At 51.4% G+C, this 11107-nt stretch overlaps 1 non-coding gene across 1 annotated transcript; it reads left to right on the plus strand.

Annotated features, from left to right (window-relative positions):
• Positions 1–6393: 6393 nt before the first annotated feature.
• TRNAG-CCC (transfer RNA glycine (anticodon CCC)) lies at positions 6394–6466 on the plus strand. The gene has a single exon. It is a non-coding gene; the product is annotated as a tRNA-Gly (tRNA).
• The last annotated feature ends 4641 nt before the right edge of the window (positions 6467–11107 follow it).

Raw genomic sequence — 11107 nt, forward strand, 5'->3', positions numbered from 1 at the left:
CTCAGAAGGCTTTGAAGGTTTACAGTACCTTCAGAGAAAAGTCAGTCTCTTCTCTCCCAGCCACACAGATTCCTTCCCCCGAGGCACCCACTAGTCCTGACGCCTTGTCCGTCCTTCTGGACTCAGTCTCTGCCTACAGTGCATCAGCAGACATTTATTTTGTTTTCCTTTTTATACACAAATAATAGCTTAGTGGTTACTCTGAGAGTTTCACTTATTCTGTCTCAGGGAGCCGTGCATATCTGTACACAAAAAGCATCCTTATTCTCTTGGCCGCTTACCCAGTTTTCCTTCACGTGGAGGTCCATCCATCACGTATTCGATGTCCCCTGTCAGTGGATGAGCAGGGTGTCACCATCATTTGCTTTCACCAAACAATTGCATGGCTCACACATGGAACAGGATGGTTTCTCAGGGTACCTAGGGTTGTTTTATCAGGTAGTTTATCAAGGCCATTATCAGTTCAGTTCAGTTCAGTCGCTCAGTCGTGTCTGACTCTTTGCGACCCCATGAATCGCAGCATGCCAGGCCTCCCTGTCCATCACCAACTCCCGGAGTTCACTGAAACTCACGTCCATCAAGTCGATAATGCCATCCAGCCATCACATCCTCTGTCGTCCCCTTCTCCTCCTGCCCCCAATCCCTCCCAGCATCACAGTCTTTTCCAATGAGTCAACTCTTCGCATGAGATGGCCAGAGTACTGGAGTTTCAGCTTTAGCATCATTCCTTCCAAAGAAATCCCAGGAGTGATCTCCTTTAGAATGGACTGGTTGGATCTTCTTGCAGTCCAAGGGACTCTCAAGTCTTCTCCAACACCACAGTTCAAAAGCATCAATTCTTCGGCGCTCAGCTTTCTTCACAGTCCAACTCTCACATCCATACATGACCACTGGAAAAACCGTAGCCTTGACTAGACAGACCTTTGTTGGCAAAGTAATGTCTCTGCTTTTCAATACGCTATCTATGTTGGTCATAACTTTCCTTCCAAGGAGTAAGCGTCTTTTAATTTCATGGCTGCAGTCACCATCTGCAGTGATTTTGGAGCCCCCCAAAATAAAGTCTGACACTGTTTCCACTGTTTCCCCATCTACTTCCCATGAAGTGATGGGACCGGATGCCATGATCTTCGTTTTCTGAATGTTGAGCTTTAAGCCAACTTTTTCACTCTCACTTTCATCAAGAGGCATTTTAGCTCCTCTTCCCTTTCTGCCATAAGGGTGGTGTCATCTGCATATCTGAGGTTATTGATATTTCTTCCAGCAGTCTTGATTTCAGCTTGTGCTTCTTCCAGCCCAGCATTTCTCATGATGTGCTCTGCATAGAAGTTAAATAAGCAGGGTGACAATATACAGCCTTGACGTACTCCTTTTCCTATTTGGAACCAGTCTGTTGTTCCATGTCCAGTTCTAACTATTGCTTCCTGACCTGCATATAGGTTTCTCAAGGGGCAGGTCAGGTGATCTGGTATTCCCATCTTTCCAGAATTTTCCACAGTTTATTGTGATCTACACAATCAAAGGCTTTGGCATAGTCAATAAAGCAGAAATAGATGTTTTTCTGGAACTCTCTTGGTTTTTCGATGATCCAGCGGATGTTGGCAATTTGATCTCTGGTTGCTCTGCCTTTTCTAAAACCAGCTTGAACATCTGGAAGTTCACGGTTCACAAATTGCTGAAGACGGTCTTGGAGAATTTTGAGCATTACTTTACTAGCGTGTGAGATGAGTGCAATTGTGCGGTAGTTTGAGCATTCTTTGGAATGAAAACTGACCTTTTCCAGTCCTGTGTCCACTGCTGAGTTTTCCAAATTTGCTGGCATATTGAGTGCAGCACTTTCATAGCATCATCTTTCAGGATTTGAAATAGCTCAACTGGAATGCCATCACCTCCACTAGCTTTGTTCGTAGTGATGCTTTCTAAGGCCCACTTGACTTCACATTCCAGGATGTCTGGCTCTAGGTGAGTGATCACACCATCGTGATTATCTTGGTCATGAAGATCTCTTTTGTACAGTTCTTCTGTGTATTGTTGCCACCTCTTCTTAATATCTTCTGCTTCTGTTAGGTGCATACCATTTCTGTCCTTTATCAAGCCCATCTTTGCATGAAATGTTCCCTTGGTATCTCTAATTTTCTTGAAGAGAGCTCTAGTCTTTCCCATTCTCTTCTTTTCCTCTATTTCTTTGCATTGATCCCTGAGAAAGGCTTTCTTATCTCTTCTTGCTATTATTTGGAACTCTGAATTCAGATGCTTATATCTTTCCTTTTCTCCTTTGCTTTTCACTTCTCTTCTTTTCACAGCTATTTGTAAGGTCTCCCCAGACAGCCATTTTGCTTTTTTGCATTTCTTTTCCATGGGGATGGTCTTGATCCCTGTCTCCTGTACAATGTCACGAACCTCCGTCCATAGTTCATCAGGCATTCTATCTATCAGATCTAGTCCCTTAAATCTATTTCTCACTTCCACTGTATAATCATAAGGGATTTGATTTAGGTCATACCTGAATGGTCTAGTGAGTTTCCCTACTTTCTTCAATTTAAGTCTGAATTTGGCAAGAAGGAGTTCATGATCTGAGCCACAGTCAGCTCCTGGTCTTGTTTTTGCTGACTGTATAGAGCTTCTCCATCTTTGGCTGCAAAGAATATAATCTGATTTCAGTGTTGACCATCTGGTGATGTCCATGTGTAGAGTCTTCTCTTGTGTTGTTGGAAGAGGGTGTTTGCTATGACCATTATCAGTCATCCTCAATTGCCCCCTCTGACTGGGCATCCCTCAGGCATGTTCCCCCACCCCTGGGTTTGGACCAGACCATCTGGGGAATGAGAAGAAGCTATGTTAGCTTCTTGGTAGATTGGGGGCTCACTGCCCCCACCAGGCTGTACTGAGGCCTGCTTGGTGGGTGCTAGGCAGGGAGGGTCACTGCCAAGTCTTGTGTTTGGTGTGGCTGCAAGGATATTCTCTTCACCTAGACGGGAGACTCACCCCAAAGCCAAGCCAAGGAAGCCCAGGCTTCAGGACCCAGTCCTTGCTTACCTCCAGTTCTGGGGAGCTTTGTTGTTTAGTTATTTACTCATGTTGGACTTTTTGCAACCCCATGGAGTGCAGCACACCAGGCTTCCCTGTCCTTCAGTGTCTCCTGGAGTTTCCTCAAACTCGTGTCTATTGAGTCGATGATGCCATCCAACCATCTCATCCTCTGTCGCCCCCTTCTCCTCCTGCCCTCAATCGTACCGACTCCAAAAGGAGCTCTGTCCATCGTCAAACTGTTCCAGCAGTGAGCACGGCCTGGACCCCCACTTCCTGAGCTGCCACAGTGGTCCTTGGGGCCTAAACCATCACTGTTCTCCCCAGAGCCTTTAGCCTACTCATCTCCAGGCCAGGCTCCTCTCCCCTACTATGAATTCTAGACCCCAGGCCAGAATTGTCCCCCAGAGAACTTCCACTTTGTCACAAGAGCTTCTGGAGTGTAGCTTCTAGAGGGGAGCTGGGCCTCCCTTCTGTGTTCTCTGCTCCATGGAGCAGACATGAACAGATCCTCCCATTTTCTGGGCGCTAGACCTTAAATGATATCACCCACAATCTCCTTAGCTTTGGGGGAGGCCACACTTCCCTGGTTTCTGATCCCAAGCAACATAAACCAGCTCTGACTAATACAGACAGAAAGGGATTCATTAGAGGCTGTTGAGTGTGTCATGGATGCTCAGGGAGAGCCAGAGAACCAGGTCCAAAGGCCACACCCAGCCAGGAACAACGCCCCAAATCACATGCCAGACGTGGCTTGGTGTGGACACCCCACCGCTGCCCTAGCCAGACCCCTCGTCTCATACCAACAGCGCTACACGGCCGCCCCCCACCCCCGCCCCACCCTCCCGGCCTGCCCACAAAGCTGGGAGGGTGTCTGTGCCTGGGGAGGGGAGGGACCTGCCTCCAAAGGTGGGGTTGGGGAGGGAGGAAGACCTGGACAGAGGAAGGGGGTCCAGGCGCTGGGCACCCCGAAGGGTGACAGTAGATCCTGCAGGGTCTTGAACTTCTCCATGCTGCACCCACTAGATGCCACCTAGACTCCGAGCGCCCAGAGTCTGCCATTTGGCTCCGGTGACAGTCCTCTGAGTAGGCGCCTGGCACCCTGCATCGCTCAACTTCAGAAGGAAGGGAGGCGGCTCAGTGGTGGCTGCCGCCCACCGACCCACATCTCTGCTGATGTGAGAGGCCCTTCCCTCTGCACTGCCCACTCCCTGGCCTGGTGGCCTCAGAGCGCAACCTCTGGGGTCATAGGGCCTCCTGAGGCAGAATGGGGTTGACACAGGATTCAGCCAGGGAGGCAAGCCCAGCTTCTAGAACATTCCCAGAAACCAGTCTCTGGGGAGGGGGTGAGTCAGAGGGCGGGACAGGGAGGAGAGTGCATTTTGGCTCTGCCATCAGGCCAGACCCTCTATGTAGAGGGGGGCTATACAGGGGATCCCTTTCCTGAGTGGACTGCTGCTCTCAGTCCCTATCTTCCTTATTCATTCATTCAGTCATCTACTCATGTGTTCAGCATCACTGACTTGTGCCGGGTGCTGGGGATCCATGGGATCAAGGGGTTCACAGTTGAAGGGAAGAGAAAGACACAAAAGGGCAGGTAAATGCTGCAACAGAGAAATGAATGAGGAATACAGAAGGGGAGGAATACAGAGGCCCAGGATCTTCAAAGAGGAAGTGACATTTGAGCTGGCTCTCACAGGGTGCACACGGTGGTCCAGGTGGGAGCAGGTGCTCCCAGCAGAGGGGGCAGCCTGAACAAACATGTGCAGGCGTGATGAAGGCTGGTGTGTTCCGGAGACATCCAAGAGGGAGGTGTCAGAGGCCTATGGAACTTGAGACTGGAAGGGCAGAGGGAAACCAGCCAATGAAGGGCCTTGGCAGCTCAGATGTTTTCCTGGGCAGGGTTTAGAGCCCAAGAATGACGTGGATGGACCTGGGTGCTGGAAGTTCAGCGAGTCCACATTTTGAAGTATTAGCAAGTGGGTCTCATTACCACCCTGAACTCACTCTGCCCCTAACCCACATGGTCAGCTGAATGGAGTATCCCTTTCTGGATGTTTTTGGGGAACTACAAAATGTTTCAGTTTCTTTTAAATCAGAAGAAAAAGTGAATGTAATAGTAATGAATATGTAACAGTGGATCCAGTCTGGATTGCATCCATCTCTATACCAAAGCGGATGTAGATTTTAAGGTCTTGACCCACATCAGCAAGAGTGCCAAGGACTCCTGAAAGTCTTGGTGCTCTTGGCACATTAAGGAGGCAGCTCTTGAGTTTCAAAGCATGTTTAGAATAAATTCACAACAGGTCAGTAACATTGAAAAGTGTTTGACTTTGTGGAATCTGGGTTTTTGAGCATCAGAGGAGACTCAGAAGGCCCGGGAGGACCAGCTATTTGCATACTCTTGTTCATCGCATCTTTTTTCCCCAAGAGGTAGAAGCGATCTAAGTGTCCACTGATGGATATATGAATAAGGTGGTCTCTACACATACAGTGGAATATTATTCAGCCTTTAATAAGAAGAAAATTCAGGGACTTTCCTGGTGGCCCAGGGGCTAAGACTCTGCACTCCTCCAAGTTTGATCCCTGGCCAGAGAACTAGATCCCACCTGCCGCAACTAAAGATCCCGCATGCTGCAACCAAGCCCCAGTGCAGCCGGATAAATAAAAACAAATATTAAAATAAAAAGTTGAAAAAAGGAGAAGGAAATCCAGCACCTGCTACAGCATGAACTAACCTGGAGGGTATTATGCTCAGTGAAATAAGCCAGTCACAAAAGACATGTGCTCTATGGTTCTGCTGCTGTGTGATGTCTAGTACAGTCAGTCTCAGAAATAGAAAGTAGAACAGTGGTTGCCAGGGTTCTAGCCTCAGGGAGGGAGAATGGGGTGTTTGTTGTTTAATGGGTATAGAGTTTCAGTTTTGCAAGATGATAAACTTCGGAAGATGTGTCTCACAAGGGCGTGAATGTGCTTAGCAGCATTGAGCTGTGCCCCTAAAAATGGCTACGGTGACTTACTTCATGTTACTTTTTTTTTTAACCACAATCAAAAAATGCAAATATCCCTCAACTTTATATGCCTTTCTGTAGCTGTAAAAATATTCAAAAAAGAATTTTATAACCTAGTTTTGGAAGTTCTCCGGGTTCCAGGAACTCATTTGACTTGCTGCTGACCTTGATTTCTCCACAAACATCGTCCACTCTTAGGAATCTTGGGAATCCTTCCCAAGTGAGAAAATGTGACCTACCGATTATTTTCATGCACAGTGGCACATCTTAAAATGCTAAATTTGTGAAGCTGACACGACATTGCGTGTAGAAGATATTTAAAGAAACATTTGCCATTTTTATAATTGGGGGAGGGACTTCCCTGGTGGTCCAGTGGCTAAGACTCTGTGTTCCCGATGCAGGGGGCCCAGGTTCAAGCCCTGGTTGGGGAATTAGATCCCAGTATGCTGCAACTATGGCCTGGTGCAATTTTTAAATAGTTTTAAAAATTGGGGAGCTTATGTATTTTGAAGCCAGTGACCTTCCCCTCCCCCAGAGCTAAGGACTGGAGGCCCCTCAACCACAGGGTCTCCTGGCAAAGCTGTCCCTGCTCAGGGGAGAGGCCTCCCCTTCTGTCCTCCCCACTTCCAGTGCCAAATCTCAGCTGGGCCCCAAGAGAGGACTTCTGAGAGGAAACAGACCCCAAGAGGAAAGGGCAGGTTGGTATTACTGTGAGTCAGAAAGTCAGAGAAGTGGATCAGAGGGAGAAGCAAGGTGTGGGGAGGAAGCTGGGCGGAGGTGCCGAGGGGGGAAGGGCAGCCCTCCCACAGAGGTCAGTGGGGGGTGGGGGAGGGGGGCGGGGCCCAGCTGGGGCCCCACAAAGGCTGGGTGCAGGGCTCTGGACTGAGCCCAGGGTCCCCGGGGAGCCCTGGCAGGCTCCAGACAAGTGACAGCAGAGTGCCACGAGGTCTGGACAGGCCAGTTGTGAGATGCCTGGAGGAGGCAGGTCAAGAGGCATTCACAGGCCGGTCAGGTTCTATTCCCAGCTCCCCCCTGCCCTGCCCCATTTAGACAGAGAACATTAAATACAATTTTAAAACTGAGGCCCACGGTAAAGAGTGTGGGCCCTGACCCGGATCCCCAAGTTCAAATCCTGGCTCCGTTACTGATAGGGACAGAATGAAGGGACAAACCAGGTGATTGAAAGGTGATTAAATAGTTAATCCCACTAGGGGACTATAAGTAGAAAGATATGGGAGACCCCTGTAAGTTAATGATTACTTGAGAAAGCAGGCTTGTTTAGCAGCAAAACCATGCAACAGGACATGCCCCCAAACAGTAAAACAATGGTGGCGTGAGACCCACCTCCTGCCCGGTGAACTCAGTAAGTTGATGATCTCGGACATGCTCTCTGCACACAAAAAACAATTGCTTGACCATGTAGGGACAAGAAAACTCCCCTGCTCCACCTGGAGGAGGAACCGATGATGAAAGCATGGCGTCTACTCAAGAAAGACAAGGTCTTCTCCTCTCCTCACGGTTCCTTTGACTATAAAACTGCAGCCCCACTAAGTTCTTGGGGCACGGCATCTCTCGCCCACCAGCGTGTAGGCCTCACAAGCGTCCTAGTCTAATAAATCACTTCTTATCTACCGTTTTGCTCTCACCGAATTCTTCACTGCACTGAGACACAAAGCAATATGGTATTGGGGCTCTTTGGAGCCCCCCTGGAATGACACCAATCGGTTTCACGACCACAGTAAGACCTGCGGTGTGACTATGGGCAAGTAACTCAGCCTCTCTGGGCCTGATTTGCCTACATTGTAAAATGGTGCAATGGTGGGGCACCCCCTCCATAGCATGGCTGTAAGCAGAGCTTGCTGATGTCAGCAGAGCTCAACAGGCACTTTTCGGTGCTGAGCACTTCGGGAACATTCTCATTCCTCTTCGCTGGAGCCAGGAGCTGCTCCCATCATCCCCTTCATACGGATAAGGAAGGCACAGACGGAAAGGCTGGTGTCAGTCGCTTTGTAGACAAGACCCTGCAGAGGCGCTGTGATGAAGTTGCCCTCTCCTAGCACAGCTTCACCTTCCCTGGAGGACAGAGAAACAGACCCTGCTCAGAGAGAAAGAGAAACAGAAGCAGAGAGACAGGAAGTCAGAGAGAGAGAGACTGCGGAGACAGAAGGAAGGTTCTAGACCCCGACTGAGGTGGGGGCAGAGTTAAGGGGAGTGTGGCCCCCGATTCTCTCCAGGGACCCCTTGTGTGTGGCGGGGGAGAGGTTGCACGTCCCTCGGGGCGCCCCAAGGGGGCCGGGAGAGCGGCCTTGAGCAGAAGCCTAGAGCAGGCATGCAGTGCTGACCACTGTCCCCGAGGTGCCCTGTGAGCGTGGGGCCCCAACAGTGGCCAAGCGGGCAGCCAGAAGGGAGCCCAGAGGTGCCCATTCTCTGAGGCCTCCCCAGAGCTGCAGTCACTTAAGCCCCTCAGCTCCAGCCCACTGCCCCTTCCCAAAGCGGGAAACTGAGGTAAGGCAAGTGAAAAACCAGGAGTCCTGGGTTTTGAAAGGGGAAGGTTGGGAATACAGAGTCTGGGTCTAGATCTCTGCCCCAGCCTCTAGGAGAAACCCAAGGCATCCCCTACCCATAGAGGGTGATGTTCCAAGTGGGCTTCCTGGAAGAGGTGACACCAGGCTGGACTTGAAGGAGCAGGGCTAGTGCGAAGGGGGTGGGGGACAAGGGTACGGGCATCGTTCTCAGGCAGAGATGGCCCTGGACTGGGGAGGGGATGGTGAGACTCCCAGGAGACCCTGGTCTCCAGACCCCTGGCTGAGTGTCTCCCAGCTCCAGGGGGAGGAGGATGACAGGGTACGTGGCATGAGGCCAGAGCAGCAGCCGCAGCCGGAACATAAACCTGTCAAGGCCTCTGGCGCCACCGCCTCCCGGCTCCAGCTCGAGACAGGCCCTGGCTGGGCTGACAGGAACCAGGAGTTCTGGAGCCACGGTGGGCTGAGGGGTTACGGGGGGGCTGTGGGGGAGACAGGACGTGGAGGCAGCTCCCGGTTCTCAGCCTGACTCCTGCCCAGGGGGCTCCAGCCCACCCTTCGCACCTGCTCAGAGGGCGCCCTTCCACCGCCGCAGACACCGACTTCTCTGCTTTCACGGCATCACAGCTTCTGGTCCTCTGTGGGTGTTTCCAGTCCAAGCTCCAACTGCTGGCAACGGGGCAGGCTGATAAACTGAGAGGAAGAGCTGTTGGGGCACGAAATAGCGACTTTATTCGGAAAGGCGGCAGACGGAAAAGATGGGAGACTAGTGTCGCAGGGAACCGTCTTCCCCACGTTAAACTCCCCACGTTAGAATCCAGGCTTCTCTTACTAAGAGGGGAAGGGGAAAGTCCTGGTTCCGACCAGACTCCAGAGGGGATGCGTTCATTTCTCCCTCCCCTGCTGCCGTTCACAGGTGGGCCTGGTCAGGCTCTGTCCCGTGAGCTCATCTAAGGTATTTCAGCTTTACGCTCGTTACCTGTGGCAGGGTTCCCAGAGGTGGTTCCTTATGCATAACACAAGCTTACAGGTGGGATTTCATCTGATGGTCCAGTGGCTAAAATTCTGCACTCCTAACGCAGAGGGCCTGGTATTTGATTCCTGGTCATGGAACTAGAGCCCTAACTAAAGATCCCACAGGCAGTAACTAAGACTCAGCATAAGTAAATAAATATATTAAAAAAAAACAACTTATGGACAACAATGATTAACTTGTCATAGAATATGAAGGTCCTTCCCTATTACCTGGGCACTTGGGACCCTGGCCTCTGGGTGCCCTCAACTCACCAGGGTCCCCCCTGCCCTAGCCGCCCCCAGCAGGACCCCCGCTGTCCCTCCTAGCATCTCTGCTTCTGCTTAGTCTGGTACCTTCTGTGTGACTGACCGCTCCCCCCCGCTGGACTCCACCCATGTCTGTCTGGACTGTGCCTGAGTGAGGGGCCGCCAGGCTGACAGTGCGCCCAGTACTGGGGGAGCAGGCCTCCCCAGCTCCTTGGGGGCAGAGGCCTCTGTGTGTTCCCTGCTGTGGCCATGATGACACACAGTGGCAGACGCCTGCAGAATAAACGCGGACTCCTTTCCTTATAGTAAAATGCACACATCTTAAGTGAACAGCTTGATGGAGTTTTACACATGCGTACACCTGGGTAGGGCTTCCCTGGTGGCTCAGTGGTTAAGAAACCGCCTGCCAATACAGAAGACGTGGGTTCGATCCCTGGGTCGGGAAGAGGAGGAGGGCATGGCAACCCACTCCAGTATTCTTGCCTGGAGAATCCCATAGACAGGGGAGGCTGTCAGGCTACAGTCTGTGGGGTCGCAGAGTCAGATACTACTGAGCGACTAAATGGCAACAACCACACCTGGGTCATGAGGATGGAGAGCAAGGTCACTTGCTGGTACCCCTAGCAAGCTTGCTCGTGCCCCAGTCTGGGGACAACCTCTACCCCAAGTCGATCACCCTGTTATTCTTGCCCGCTTCTCGTCTCCCCACGGAGGGGATCACATAGTGTGGATTCCTCTGCCTCAGGCTTCTCTTAATCAGTGTGATGGCATCCAGGACAGCCACCCACGGCCTTGCCTGCGTCAGCCATCCATGCCCTTGTCATGGCGGAATAGCCCTCCACAGTGTGGACGGAGCTCCCACAATGCCCTTCGCCCATGGACAGACATCTGTCCTCTGTACTGTGTCCAGTTTGGACCTGTTACGAACAAGACTGCTGTGAGTGTTCTCAGACCTGACTTCTGTTGGAGGAGGGTGTGTGTTTCTCTCTACAGAGGAAATACCATGAGCAGAACTGCTGGGTCCTGGGGGAGACATCAGAACACTAGGTCCTAGCCTGGTCAGTCCTTACCGTCCCTCTGCAGGCATGTCACACCTGTCCCCACCCTCTCCTCAGTGGACACACTGGGTGGCTCCCCTACCTCCTTCCAGCAGCCCAGTAGCTGAAACTCTTGACCCTTCGGTCTTATTTGGGAGAGCTGGACAGCTGTCCTGACCTCACTGCCCCCACCCTCGTGGGCCCAGGGGCCCCTCTCACAGCAGAAGGGCCC

This window comes from Budorcas taxicolor, chromosome 2 (genome assembly GCF_023091745.1).
Source record: "Budorcas taxicolor isolate Tak-1 chromosome 2, Takin1.1, whole genome shotgun sequence".
Lineage (NCBI taxonomy): Eukaryota > Metazoa > Chordata > Mammalia > Artiodactyla > Bovidae > Budorcas > Budorcas taxicolor.